We start from the raw sequence: 14,026 nt of genomic DNA on the forward strand, positions 1-14,026 counted from the left end.
CAAAATAAGCTTCATTTTGATGCATTTGGCTTTACTGATTATATTAATTAACTTAACAGCAAATGTGAAGATTATTTATGATGCATTAAAAATGATTGGTCCTTAATTGCTTCTCTGGTAGAACAAGGGACCGGAATTTCAGTGTAAGGTTTGTAAAATTTTAGCTTGCTGGTATGCAAATTCAAATTTTAGAAATGGTCCTTTGAAAAGAAATGAAATCTCATGATGAGATGTAATTATGCATAATATTTCCCTCAGAAAGCAGAATTTAAAGGTTTTCTCTAAACCAGCTCCCCCCCCCCCCCCTTATTTCACAGCTTATGTGAAGACTATTTCTATTTTGTTTCTTTTTAAAGATAGTTGTTTATGTATCTTAAGGTATTCTTTCATTATTTAGTAAAAATATACCCAAGTGTATATTTTTATTATAATACCTAAGACCCAAGCATCATGGGAAATAAAAAAAAAAATAGTCACATGTCACATTATTGGCTTCTAAGATTTTTTATTTAGAATATCCTCAATTTTATTTCAGAACCTTAACAGCTTCCTCATATTTTCAATTTCAATTTGATTCGAATGTCTTTGCCCTCTTTTCTCTATTTCTATGCAAACTGAGGCCTGAGCCCTTTTCTGTGAATTTTTTTTTTTTTCCTGTTTGGGTATTCATGTGCCATGGGCAAGAGTGAATTTCAGGATGAAAGTTGATGTGGATTCTCCAAGTTCGTTAACCCCATGGAACTTGCTTTACCTGTTACCAACGGTCAATGTGTCTCACAGGCAAATGCGCAAAACTCCAGCAAGGAGTAAGAAGAGTGTGTAATATTGAGTTATGACTTATGTGTAATATTGAGTGTGTAATATTGAGTCAAACGTAGTTGACTGGTAAAGACCAGATTAATAATTTAGAGTAGTCTTTTAAACCTTGCACGTAATGTATTTTGTTTTATTTTCTTCTCTGCTGAAGATTTTACTTCTCTGGGTAGGAGGCAGGTGCATAGTAGATCAAAAGTTAGTGGGAGCAGTGGGGCAATCTACTTATCTTAACCAATATACGTACTTCAGGCCGTAATTATGATAGCTCCCAGAACAGGTTCGCACCTATGTTTTTTGGTCCTTAATGCATCTAAAATGGAGTCTGAGCTGCAGAGTTTCTATGAATGCATGTGTAATGTCTGTTTGATAAGTGTCTTCTCGCGCCCTGAGGACTTTTATAAGCAATTTGCATTTCACAATGAGAGAAATCAGCTGGAGAGGGTTTATTGTTTTGTATAATAGAGAGGAGTGTGAAAATATTCCAGTTCTACAGATGGCACTTCTCGTTAGCCTTGAACATATACATGTGCAAGGATTGTTTTATCTTAACTAATATAGCCACCAAAAAGGCTATTTTTAGAGGTGAATTCACAGTTTGGTTGGATTGCAATAATTAGTCGGATTTCTTTAAAGATAGATGAAGTACTTTTTTGAACTCTTGGCTGTAGAGTGACTCCATGATACTGGGAAGGAAATTTCCCTTTGCGTAGATATCTTTTAAAGAGAGGGTTGTAATAAGTCTATACTGCCATCAGCCTGATTTTTAAATAACTCAAAAGGCAAATCGAGGAGTGGAGAGCCAGTGCCGCTATGGACAATCTTCTCATTTGTGGCGGTGACACGCGCATGAAAGCATGTGCGTATGTGAGCCAAAAAAGCAGGTAATAAAACAGAAGCCTCTAAAAAGAATCTCAGAAAGGAAAGCACATGCACTTAAAAATGCATACCAATGAGTAATAAAATCTTGTCAGGAAACATCAGGATCCTCACAATTCGTAAACTTCGCTTGAGTCCTATATATGGCTCCGCCTCCCAAGTAGGGTGTCGACTTCTCAACTAGGCACGGGGATAAACGAAAAAATGATTCCTGTCGATTGGTGGTACTACTGCCCAATTTAAAGAAGTATTTATATTTATATTTTCATGGAAAATGACATATCTCAGCAATTCTCAAACTTTGGGTCTCCTTGTCCCTTTCCTTCTTAAAATTTATTGAGGCTTCTAGAAGGCTTTTGTTTCTAAGGATTGTGTTTATTCATATCTACCATAGTAGAAATTAAAACACAATGTTATTTTGCAGTTCTTATTATATATTTTAAAAATGACTATCACAAACCCATTACATGGTAACATACATGACATTTTGTTAATGTTTATTTATCTTTGAGAGAGATGGGGAGAGGGAGACAGAGAGTGTGAGTGGGATAGAGAGAGAGAGAGAGGGAGACACGGGATTTTAGGCAGGCTCAAGGCTCTGAGTTGCCAGCACAGAGCCCGACACAGGGCTTGAACCTGTGAACCACAAGATCATGACCTGAGCTGAAGTTGGACGCTTAATGGACTGAGCCACCCAGGTGCCCCTACATAACATTTTTTTAAAATTCCTTTTACTTTATTTTTTATTTGAGAGACAAAGGCTGAGAGTGGGGAAGAGGGGCAAAAGGAGTGAGAGAAAGAGGAGAGAGAGAGAGAGAGAGAGAGAGAGAGAGAGAGAGAATCGTAAGCAGGCTCCACGCTCAGGCAGAGCCTGATGTGGGGCTCAATCCCATGACACTGGGATCATAACCTGAGCTGAAATCAAGAGTTGGATGCTCAACCAACTGAGACACCCAGGTGCCTGCTCACATACACAACATTTTTGGTGGCAAAATGAAAAAATAGTGAAAAGGGTATCAGTGATTTTCATTTTTGCTAATCTTTTTAATGTCTGGCTTAATAAAAGACAACTGGATGTCATATCTGTTTTTGAAATCAACCTGTTGTAATATATTCTTTTGGTTGAAGTATACAAAGAACAATTAGCTTTCATATTGACCTTGAGTTGCAAGAGGAAGTGTTTTTTTTTTTTTTAAATTTTTTTTTTTTCAGCGTTTATTTATTTTTGGGACAGAGAGAGACAGAGCATGAACGGGGGAGGGGCAGAGAGAGAGGGAGACACAGAATCGGAAACAGGCTCCAGGCTCTGAGCCGTCAGCCCAGAGCCCGACGCAGGGCTCGAACTCACAGACCGCGAGATCGTGACCTGGCTGAAGTCGGACGCTTAACCGAGGCGCCCCGAGGAAGTGTTTTAATAGACCTTTAAGACAATTGTGAAGGGGCGCCTGGGTGGCGCAGTCGGTTAAGCGTCCGACTTCAGCCAGGTCACGTTCTGCCCCTCCCCCGTTCATGCTCTGTCTCTCTCTGTCCCCAAAATAAATAAACGTTGAAAAAAAATTAAAAAAAAAAAAGACAATTGTGAATACTCTTCTTTGACATTACACCCAAACTCAACAAATGGTAGTCTTAAAAATATTAATTGAAAGTGGAATCTTAAAGATCAAAGCTCTGTTACATTAAAGTGATTTGTTATGTCTTGTAGGTTGATTGGATGTTTTAGCCACACATGATTTTATTCTTCTTTAATGTTTTTATTTATTTTTGAGGCAGAGAGAGAGACAGAGCATGAGCGGGGGGGGGGGGGGGGGGGGGGCAGAGACAGAGGGAGACGCAGAATCCGAAGCAGGCTTCAGGCTCTGAGCTGTCAGCACGGAGCCCGACGCGGGGCTCCAACTCACGGACTGTGAGATCATGACCTGAGCCGAAGTCGGAGGCTGAACCGACTGAGCCACCCAGGCGCCTCAGCCACACATGATTTTATATCATCACGTATTGGCCATTTGTAAACTGCTACCTTGCTAAATTATGTAGGTATTCCAAATGTGGACACAACTTATCATACAATATATATTTAAAAAGAAACACATGCTCATTAAAATTACCATTGATATCAGAAATGTCTTTAAGTTTTGGGAAGCTACCATAGCTATAGAGGTGGACACAAAGTTTCCATGATTTTTATATTTGCTTGAGAGCACAAGTTGGCCTTTGCTAACACACGTGGTCAATGGTTTTCTTGAAGGGATACATTCAACCAGTTAATTTTTGAAGCATTTTCTGCCAAATAATCTAAAACTAAATAACTATACTTTATCTATCCATATTTCCTTTAATTAAAAATAACGTTCCACGGGGTGGGGGAGAAGTGGCCACTTAAGCTCACACCTCAAACACTAGTGCTTTTCTTGGAGACAACCGTGTGATATTCGTAAGAAGTACTTTGTGCACGCTCCCATTTGGTCAAACAGAATATTTAAAAAGGAACATAAAGACCTGTACTCAAGGGGCAGAATTTAATAACATCCGTCATTTTTCCTGCCTTATCAAGGACCTTCTTAAATGAAATTGTTGTTTCTTTTTACCAGGGAGTGTGTGGGGTGGTAAAGAGCACAATATAATGCAGTCTAGCGTCATTTGCCTTGATTCAAGCACTGGTATCAGCACTTTTATCGCTGCGTCTTTTCCACCACCAGGTTGAATGTTAACACTGTGAAAAGAATAAATAATATCGTACTACTAACATGAAAATAGTTTTGAAGTCATGGAGTTCACAGACCAAAGCTTAAAAAGCAACCACATGCCATAAAAAGTTCCATTTGGGTCTATTGGAAGAGCATCTTCTTACTTTAAGTGTTCTAAATTGTATCACCTACCCAATTTGAGTCTATGACTTTGAACTTAAGCATTTATTATGAGTGACTGACTGGGTCGAGAAAAGACCTTCTAAAGGTAACTTAAAAATTGAATACTTCTAAAAGCAATCCCCAAATCCAAATAATAACATGTTTTATTGGTTATTTTATGACTCAGGATTGGATCAGAAAGACAGAAACCACCTTAGGCATTCTAACAGATGTAATTTAATGTAGGGGATTGGTTTCATATCAGGAGGTATTGGAGGGTTGAAAGAGAAAAAAAAGGTGATACTTTAGTATATCAGAAATGATAACTGCAGAGCCAAAGAACTTAGAAGTTGACCCAGGAAGAGAGTGCTCAAAACTCTGAAAGGTTCATGACCCTACTTCTGCTGAAAAAGTCTCTTTCCTTCTTCTCTCACTTTCCATTCTCCTTCTAGAGATCCTGGTTGTCGGAAACAGAGGCAGTTAGTTTCAGGAAAGTCTGTAAAATGTCATATCCTCAGTCGAAGCTCTAGAATCACAAAGTGGAATACGAAAGAGTAGATTTGTAGCCGAGTGACAGAGACAGATGATTAGCATGTTCACCCTTTGGGAATCTCAGAATTCATGTGCACTCTCCTACAGGTGTGTGTATTGCCGTGTAATAATAACGGTCTCATGCCTTGGTCTGGTCCCTCATGCAAACAAAGGTACTCCCAACCTCTATCTTCAAAGCAGAGGCTCAAGTTCCCAATAGTCATGGTACCCACCCCATGGAAGAAGTTACTGAACTCATATCTGAGAAATGTTTATTCTTTTTCTGGGCTGCTTTCAATCCCCCATTTGAATAATTTATAAACTAAATACAAATGGGGAGACAAAAGTCATAAAAGGATAAGAGGGTGGAGGATGGTAAAATTAGTCGATCCATGTTAATGTTGTATGGATACTGTTAATATTTATATTATATATATTTTACGTTTATGTAAAATCATGCAAGGAACAGTTTGCTACAGTCTTTGCTGCTGTAACTGGTCACAAAGCTATAGCTGGCATTCGTAGTATCCGTTTTCCATTACCCACTTCGTGTCCAGCTTCTCCTATGTCAGCACTGAATCTCTGTGGTTCTGAATTTAATTGGTTGCTGTCGTGACCAGTGAACTTTTACTGATGGATATGGACATACTAAGAGGCATGCCACAGAATATCCTGGGGTCCAGACAATAACTTCCTTCCCCCGTTGCCTCACAACAACCCAATTTCTCCTTGACAGTCTACTGAAGCCAGTAGAATCACACTCTTTGTGGCCCATTGATGCAGTGATGTGAGAAATCCACACTGGCCAGGTGGCAGCTGTAAATTCCAACGCAAGGAAATGATGTTGTATCTCCTAATGGAAGCATACCTCTTTGGGGGAATGGATACTTCTAAGCCAGCAAAATTCAGAACACAATTTCTGTGAGTGGATTATTTAGTGCTAATAGAGGGAGAAATTATTTCCATTTCCTCCTGGTGATTTTTGTAACTCATGGATTTAGGCTTTGGGAGAAACCACATCTTATATGGCTTACTGCCCAAAGAACATACTGTATCTTACAAATGAGATCCCCAATCTTTCATCATATCGTCTCCCAACTGACATTATAAGCCTGAAATTTCAGTAGGTTACTCCACCTTTTTATCAGGCCAGGTGTTTCTGAGTCATGGGGTACATGGGAAGAGGAGTTAACTCTTTTTTTTTATTTCAAGTTTTTATTTAAATTCTAGTTGGCTAACACATATGGTAAAATTAGTTAATTCTATGTCCATAAATCCACTACAGCTATTTTTGTTGTTGACAACTGTGTTTCTTGCTCAGAAGCAAGAATGGTGGGATGTCCTGAGAGTTAATCCGAATTCCTGGTGTGAAAAGTTGGCCCTAATCCATGGACTTTGTAATCTTTGCTGTTTGATGAGTGGACACGTGAGAGAGTAAAATGGATGTTATTCGACGAACATTCACAGAAGACAAAAATATCCAGTCTCTATGTCTATCTGGAGAGTTTCATCTGTAAAGATTTTCCTAGAGCTCCTTATCGCCAGTCTTTTTCCTTCAAGTCTTTGGTTAGTTACGCTGATGAATCAATGTATAACGATATCCTTGGCCATTTTTCAGTCCAGCTAAAATGGACCACCAAATGCATTGTTTAAAATTCTCTGCACGGGGGCGCCTGGGTCGCTCAGTCGGTTGAGCGTCCAACTTCGGCCCAGGTCATGATCTCACAGTTTGTGGGTTCAAGCCCCGCATTGGGCTCTGTGCTGACAGCTCGGAGCCTGGAGCTTGCTTCGGATTCTGTGTCTCCCTGTCTCTCTGGCCCTCCCCAGCTCATGCTCACACTCTATCTCTGTCAAAAATAAATAAATTTAAAATTCTCTGCACGGTGAAGATTTTCCTTCACTACTACCTTTCAGGAACTTTCCTATTTGTGGCTGTCATACAGTCGTCCCTCTCTTGTCCACGGTTTTGCTTTCCCTGGTTTCAATTTCCTGAAGTCAGCCACTGTCCACAGCAGATGATCTTCCTTCTGACAATATGTCAGAAGGTCAATAATAGCCTAATGCTACATCACAATGTCTCCATCATTCACCTCCCTTCATCTCCTCATGTAGGCACTGTGTCATCTCACATCATCGCACGAAGTGACTACAGGGCCATAGATGCTTTGAGAGGGAGAGAGAGGGAACCATATTCACATAACATGTTTTTTACAGTATGTTATGATTGAAGTTCTATTTTATTATCAGTTATTATTGATGATCTGATACTGTGCCCAATTTGTTAATTAAACTTTATCATCGGTGTGGATGTCTGGGAAAAGACGGTACATACAGGGTTCCACACCATCTGGAGTTTTAGATATCCACCGGGGGTCTTGGAAATTAGTCGCTGTGGCTAAGGAAGGGAGGACAATGGTACTAAAAATACTTGTAGTCCGTACCAACGTATTGTGGAGGAACATTTGTAATCAAGGTCAAAGTTTGTTTTCCTCCCCGGTAATGCTGAATGTCCAGTGAGATCACAGGTGTAGATTGAGCAAGAGGAGACAATGGAACACGTGTAGGTGATACACGAGTCTCAGATATGTACACATGACTTCAAAATCTGCTCAAAGATGATCGCTTATGTGCCATTCTCATTGGATGGTGGAGTAACTCTTGTGCACAACCAACTTTATGGTTTAGTAAAGCCCCTAACATCCGTTTTATGACAGAGAGCTCAGGTTATATAAGCAATGAGGTCTCATGATTAGGCTTTCCGACACTATCAGAACCCAGGGACAAAATATGGGACTTCTCCAAAAAAAGTTATCTTCCCAGGAAGGCATGGCTTTTTTCTTCTTCTTTGTTTGTATTTTTTTTTTAACAAACCTCTCTGGGTCTGCACTGCAATTCCTCTCTTGTGGCTTATAGATGCTCCATAAAACATGTCTATTTGCCTCAAATACGTAGACTACTGGGGACTCTTGTAAGTCACAAGGATGAACTAACAGGGTGAACTGTATTATAGAGTAGGTGACAAAGTGCTTACTTTTTCCTTAAAACCAGCCACTTTGTAGGTTGTTCTCACTTTCACAGACTACTTGCCACTTTAAGGACTTTTCTCTAAAAGCAGGCCACTTTATAGGTTACTTAATAACCTATTAGCACACTCACGGTGGCCTACCTTGCCTCTAAAGTCCAAAGAGACCTGCCATGTAAGCATGAAATATAGCAACTGTTTTTCGCCTAGGGGGACAGTCCATTGTACTCCAAATCACTGGGTGTCCAGAAATTTCACGAAGGTGGCAGGCTCACCAATGTTTGTGAGATATATCTTTTGTATTCTCCGGCATGCACGTGTCTGAATAAGTTATCTAGAATACTTGCTTCCACCTGCTCATTAGATTCAATCAGCAATGCTGCCATCAATGAAGAGGAGAAGTGTGACATTTTGTGGGATGTGCTTACAATCACGACCTCTGTGAACTAGGTTGTGTCAGAGAGCATGGGACCTGATATACCCCTGGGGCAAGACAGTGAAGATTCCTGACAGATGAACCTGGACAAGGAGTGCTGTGGTTCCTGACACGTGAAAACAAACAGCTAGTGGTCCTTGCAAATCAGTATAGACAGGAAAAAAATGTGCTAGATAAATAGCTGTATGTCAGACTCTAGGAGACATGTTGATTTGCTCCAGTAAATAATTTATATCTAGAACAGCCACTGTAATTGGATTACCTTATACATTTTATGAAAACCTATAGTTATTCTCCAAGACCCACTGTCTTTTGCACTAGCCCAATGGTGGAGTTAAGTAGGGACGTGGTAGGAATTTGCCTGCATTTTCCCAATTTTTAATAATAATACAGGCTCCTGGAATTCCATTGACGGTGATACTTTTGCTTTACCATTCTGATGAAGAAAGGGATTCCAGGGGTTTCCTCTTGGTTACTGTTACTATAATAACCCTGCTGATCGGCTCATACCTGAGTTGGTAGTTCACTGCGCGGAGCTCGAGGTTGCTTTCTGTAAACAGTTCTGTGCATTTGAAAGCGGCCAAACCAACACACAATCCTTGGGGTCATCGTGATTTCAGTAACACTAGGTGTATGAGCTACTTAGTTCTCCATAGCACCTGCCTTGAAAGCTACCTCATTCCAAACGACTGAAGTTGATAAATTGTATTATCTTGATGTCCCCGTGTGATGTGGGTTACCAGATTCCATCTTGCATTGGCAATTAACTCAGCTCTGTGCTCCCAGCCAAAGGCATGGCCAAGTCAATCCTAGAATACCTCCTCTGGGAGTCCCAAGTACAATATCTTGTCAAGAAAAGAGAAACCATACCATGTTGTTTTAACAAAGCTGATTTAAATTGGCTACACAGGTATTGGGGTAGTGAGAGACAAAAAAAAAAAAAGAAAAGGAGGAGAGGAAGGAAAGGAAGGAAGGAAAGAAGGGAGGGAGGGAGGAAGGAAGAGAGGGAGGAAGGAAGGAAGGGAAAGAGGGAGAAAGGGAGAAGGGAGAGAGGGAAGGGAGAGAAGGGAGAGAGGAGAGAAAAGCAAAATCACTGACAATACTTCTATTCTGGCGAGCAAACCTTTATTTACCTACCTTTTAGTGATATTATGATAAAGTAATATAACATAGGTAAAGATAAACTGCTATATACAAGTAATGTAGTATGAAATTAAAATATCTGAATTCTCAACGTTTATTTATTTTTGGGACAGAGAGAGACAGAGCATGAACGGGGGAGGGGCCGAGAGAGAGGGAGACACAGAATCGGAAACAGGCTCCAGGCTCCGAGCCATCAACCCAGAGCCTGACGCGGGGCTCGAACTCACGGACCGCGAGATCGTGACCTGGCTGAAGTCGGACGCTTAACCGACTGCGCCACCCAGGCGCCCCTAAAATATCTGAATTCTCATCGTCAGTATATTTCACTTCTACCTAAACCAGAGTCACGTTTTACTAAAGCTCATCTAGATTTATTTGGTGGCCAGAAAATTACATTAATATTTTTTTTTTGATGCATAGTGTCTGGTCCATTTCCCTGGGGACTCGGGGGCCTCCTGACCTTGCTGAGGGATCCGGGACAGAGAGCCTTACAGGAATCCCTGAACTTACCCACCCGACTCAACAAAATTCAGAAACTTTTCGAATCACCTTTCCTGTGGGTGAAGAGGGCCATGCAACTATCCCATTACCGCAACTCAAACCTGTAGTGTTTTAAGGTTCACAAACCCCTGGGCATATACATTATCTATATTTTTGTACCCAGAGTTTGGATGCGTGCTAATAACTTTCTCTCCAAAGGTCAACTATTGTAGAAGAAGGATGAAGAGAATCATGCTAACCATGAACTCTTCCTACCTAATAGGATATATTTACATAAATGCGTATCCATGTATAGAAGGGCGTGGGTTAAATGTTGTTTTTAATTAGCAATAATCGCGCCTCGGATAAACCTCATTGGCTACGATACTGCCACTGCGCAAAGCTAACTGTTGTTTTTAATTCCCAAAGCATTCTATTGAATAATCCCAAACTATATGACTGCTAAGGGGTCTGTCTTTTTTGTTTGTTTCTGTAATAGGTTTCTGCGTGGAAATGACTATTGCACCCTAACCCGTTTGAATCTATTAATATCTCAGTGATATTAATAATAATATAATTAATAATAATTAATAATAATTAATAATCTATTAATAACTCAGTGAAAGGTTGTCACTTACTTTTATGCCAGGCAGTGGACAAACCAACAAGGTCATCAACACTGAGGAGTTCCAGGGAGCCCACATTTTCCTTATCAAGATGGCGGCTGGCAGGGATGTTCCTCAGAGAAGCATCCTAAGATTATCTCATCTTCCTCCGGATTTTTGTCACTTTCTCTACATTCCCAATGCTGTCAAAGGGAAACTGTATCTATATGAAAAGGAAGAGGTGGAAAGTGATCCAAACAAGAACCAATTGGAAAGTGCAGTTTCCGCCTGAATAGAAGTGCGTCCCATTCTTTAAGTCTTTCCTCAGTTTAATTTTTCCATAAAGTGGAATGATTAAAAAAAAATCATCAGGCATATTGGGAGACAGGGAGGTTATCCATAAAGTCCTTACTATGTCATTTGCCTTTACCACATGCAAAATTTCCTGACGTATGGGAACTTCCTTCTCTACATCTTATGTATGAATATTTCTCCATTAGCTCTGCCTCCTCCATTCTTTTAGGACAATTCTTCTGCAGCCTTCCACCTTGGAGTTAACCTTTTGCTGGTCTGTTCAGACTTTCCATCTCTTCCATGGAAAATCCCCACAGGTCGGGCTGTTGCACCTTCAGCGGACAGGAATCCGGATTCCTTCCTTATTTTAGCTTATCTGATGGTGGGTCCTTCTTGATTCTCATCTGGTGGAATAACTCAGATATGTCTCAAGAAATGCTACTATTGTATTTTCTCGCTTTGCTTAAGAAAAAACTGGAAACCCACAAAGGACTAATACTCTTTCTTTTTAAAAAAAATTAAAAAAAAATTTTTACCTTTATTTATTTTTGAGAAACAGAGTGAGACAAAGCATGAGCAGGGGAGGGGCAGAGAAGGAGACACAGAATCTGAAGCAGTCTCCAGGCTCTGAGCAAGTGGTCAGCACAAAGCCCTAGGCGGGGCTTGAACCCACAAACTGTGAGATCATGACCTGAGCCGAAGTTGGACGTTCAACAGACTGAGCCACCCAGGTGCCCCTTAAAAATTTTTTTTTTTTATGTTTATTCATCTTTGAGAGACAGAGAGAGAGACAGAGCATGAGTGGAGAAGGGGTAGAGAGAGGGAGACACAGAATCCGAAGCAGGCTCCAAGCTCTGAGCTGTCAGCACGGAGCCCAACGCAGGGCTTGAACTCCCAGTCGCGAACTGAAGTCGGATGCTTAACCGACTGAGCCCCCCAGGTGCCCCAATACTCTTTCTTTTAATCTGAGTAATTAAAGGGAAACATCAATGTATATTTCTTTTTTTTTTAATGTTGATTTATTTATTTTGAGAGACAGAGAGAGAGAGAGAGCCCGTGAACAGGGAAGGGCAGAGAGAGAGGAAGAGAGAGAGAATCCCAAGCAGGCTCCATGCTATCAGCAACTCCATCCCACATACTGTGAGATCATGACCTGGGACGAAATCAAGAGTCGGACGCTCAGCCGACTGAGCCACCCAGGTGTCCCTGTACTATTTCTTGAAGACACCAGACCCAACCCTTGTGTCAAGGCTTTTTGGATGTGGCGTCCTCACGACCTTTAGCCCTTCTTACACGTATCACCTCAATCGCCACGAACCAATCTCTCCCCTTCCCTCTTCCCTTCAAAGCACTTATCCTCTTCCAATAGAGGCATAATCTATTAATTAATTAATTAATTAATTGGGTTTATTGTGCCTCCACTGGATTACACAAGCCACCCCTCACACACTCTTTTCTTGTAAGTTTTGTGTTAACGGTGCGTCCCCAAGTGCCTAGAACAGCGTTGCAGTCAACACAGCAAATGTTAACACCATGGACGAGGAGGGTGAAACGGATACGTACATTCCTCTGCAGCCCTATCCGTGCCGTCTCACCCTGTCTCTGGCATGCCTATCTCAGGCAGCACGGAAAGAATTAGGCATTGCCAAGCTGCGCCCCCGATCGGTCGCTTTCCAGTACTGCCTACGTGAAAAATCAATGGCACTTTGCCTAACGGTCTATCGAATGCCTGGTTCATACAAAGGCTGTGGAGTCCCGTGCAGGAAAAGCACAGAGACACGTGTGAGCATCGTCTCCTCTTTCAAGGAGTGTAGAAAGTGCTCGACAGACATTGGGAGGGGGCTGGGGCACAGCCGTGGCCATCATGTCCCTCAGCTCCCAGGAAATCTGATGAAGTGGAAATTGAATGCAAAGGTAAAACAGCGCTGGAGCCCATTCAGCCAGAAAGTTCTAATTCATCCAATGCTGATTCACCCTCGTGTCGTGGATTAGAAGCGCTGTTAATAGTTTTTTTTTTTTTAACCTTACTCTTCTTTTTTGTCTCTAATTTAAAAATGTTGTTTATATATTTGTTTTAATTAAGTGGGCCCCATGCCCAACTTGGGGCTCAAACTCGGGACCCTGAGATCAAGACTTGCATGCTCTGCTGACCGACCCATCCAGGCGTCCCTAAAAATGTATTTCTTTTTTTTTTTAATTTTTTTTTAACATGTATTTATTTTTGAGACAGAGAGAGACAGAGCATGAACGGGGGAGGGGCAGAGAGAGAGGGAGACAGAATCAGAAGCAGGCTCCAGGCTCTGGGCCATCAGCCCAGAGCCTGACACGGGGCTCGAATTCATGGACCGCAAGATCGTGACCTGAGCTGAAGTTGGACGCTCAACCGACTGAGCCACCCAGGCGCCCCCCTAAAAATGTATTTCTTGAGTATAATGTTTTCTCCGGGTATTTCCCGGCTGTTCTGTCTTTACAAACTGTGCGTTTCTCCCATTAGACTTTTCCTGTATGTCAATTCCTAGACTTTATGTCCCAGAGTCAGAGACATCAGTTAAAACGACATGCTTTTTAGTGTTGCACTAGCTCAACTCGTAGTAGGTGTGCATCCATGTGTCACTCTGAGAGGTGATAATTTTTTGGCATTGTATGCTTTTAAAATATGTCATCAGGTTTTCTTTTTTTTTTTAATGTTTATTTTTTAAAAGAGAGACAGAGAGAGAAAGAGAGAGAGAGGGAGAGAACACAAGTGGGGGAGGGGCAGAGAGCGAGGGAGACACAGAGTCTGAAGCAGGCTCCAGGCTCTGAGCTGTCAGCACACAGCCTGATGCGAGCCTGATGCGGGCTCGAACTCACAAACCCGAGATCGTGACCTGAGCTGAAGTCGGACGCTCAACCGACTGAGCCCCCCAGGTGCCCCTGTTATGAGATTTTCTAAGCATAGGCATGGATTCACTGTTGGTTAAGCATTATGGCTATTTCTGTA

General features: G+C 41.5%; 1 pseudogene; it reads right to left on the reverse strand.

Moving 5' to 3' along the window:
- Positions 1 to 10,424: 10,424 nt before the first annotated feature.
- LOC122469648 lies at positions 10,425 to 10,552 on the reverse strand (annotated as a pseudogene).
- Positions 10,553 to 14,026: the final 3,474 nt, after the last annotated feature.

Source organism: Prionailurus bengalensis, chromosome B3 (genome assembly GCF_016509475.1).
Source record: "Prionailurus bengalensis isolate Pbe53 chromosome B3, Fcat_Pben_1.1_paternal_pri, whole genome shotgun sequence".
Lineage (NCBI taxonomy): Eukaryota > Metazoa > Chordata > Mammalia > Carnivora > Felidae > Prionailurus > Prionailurus bengalensis.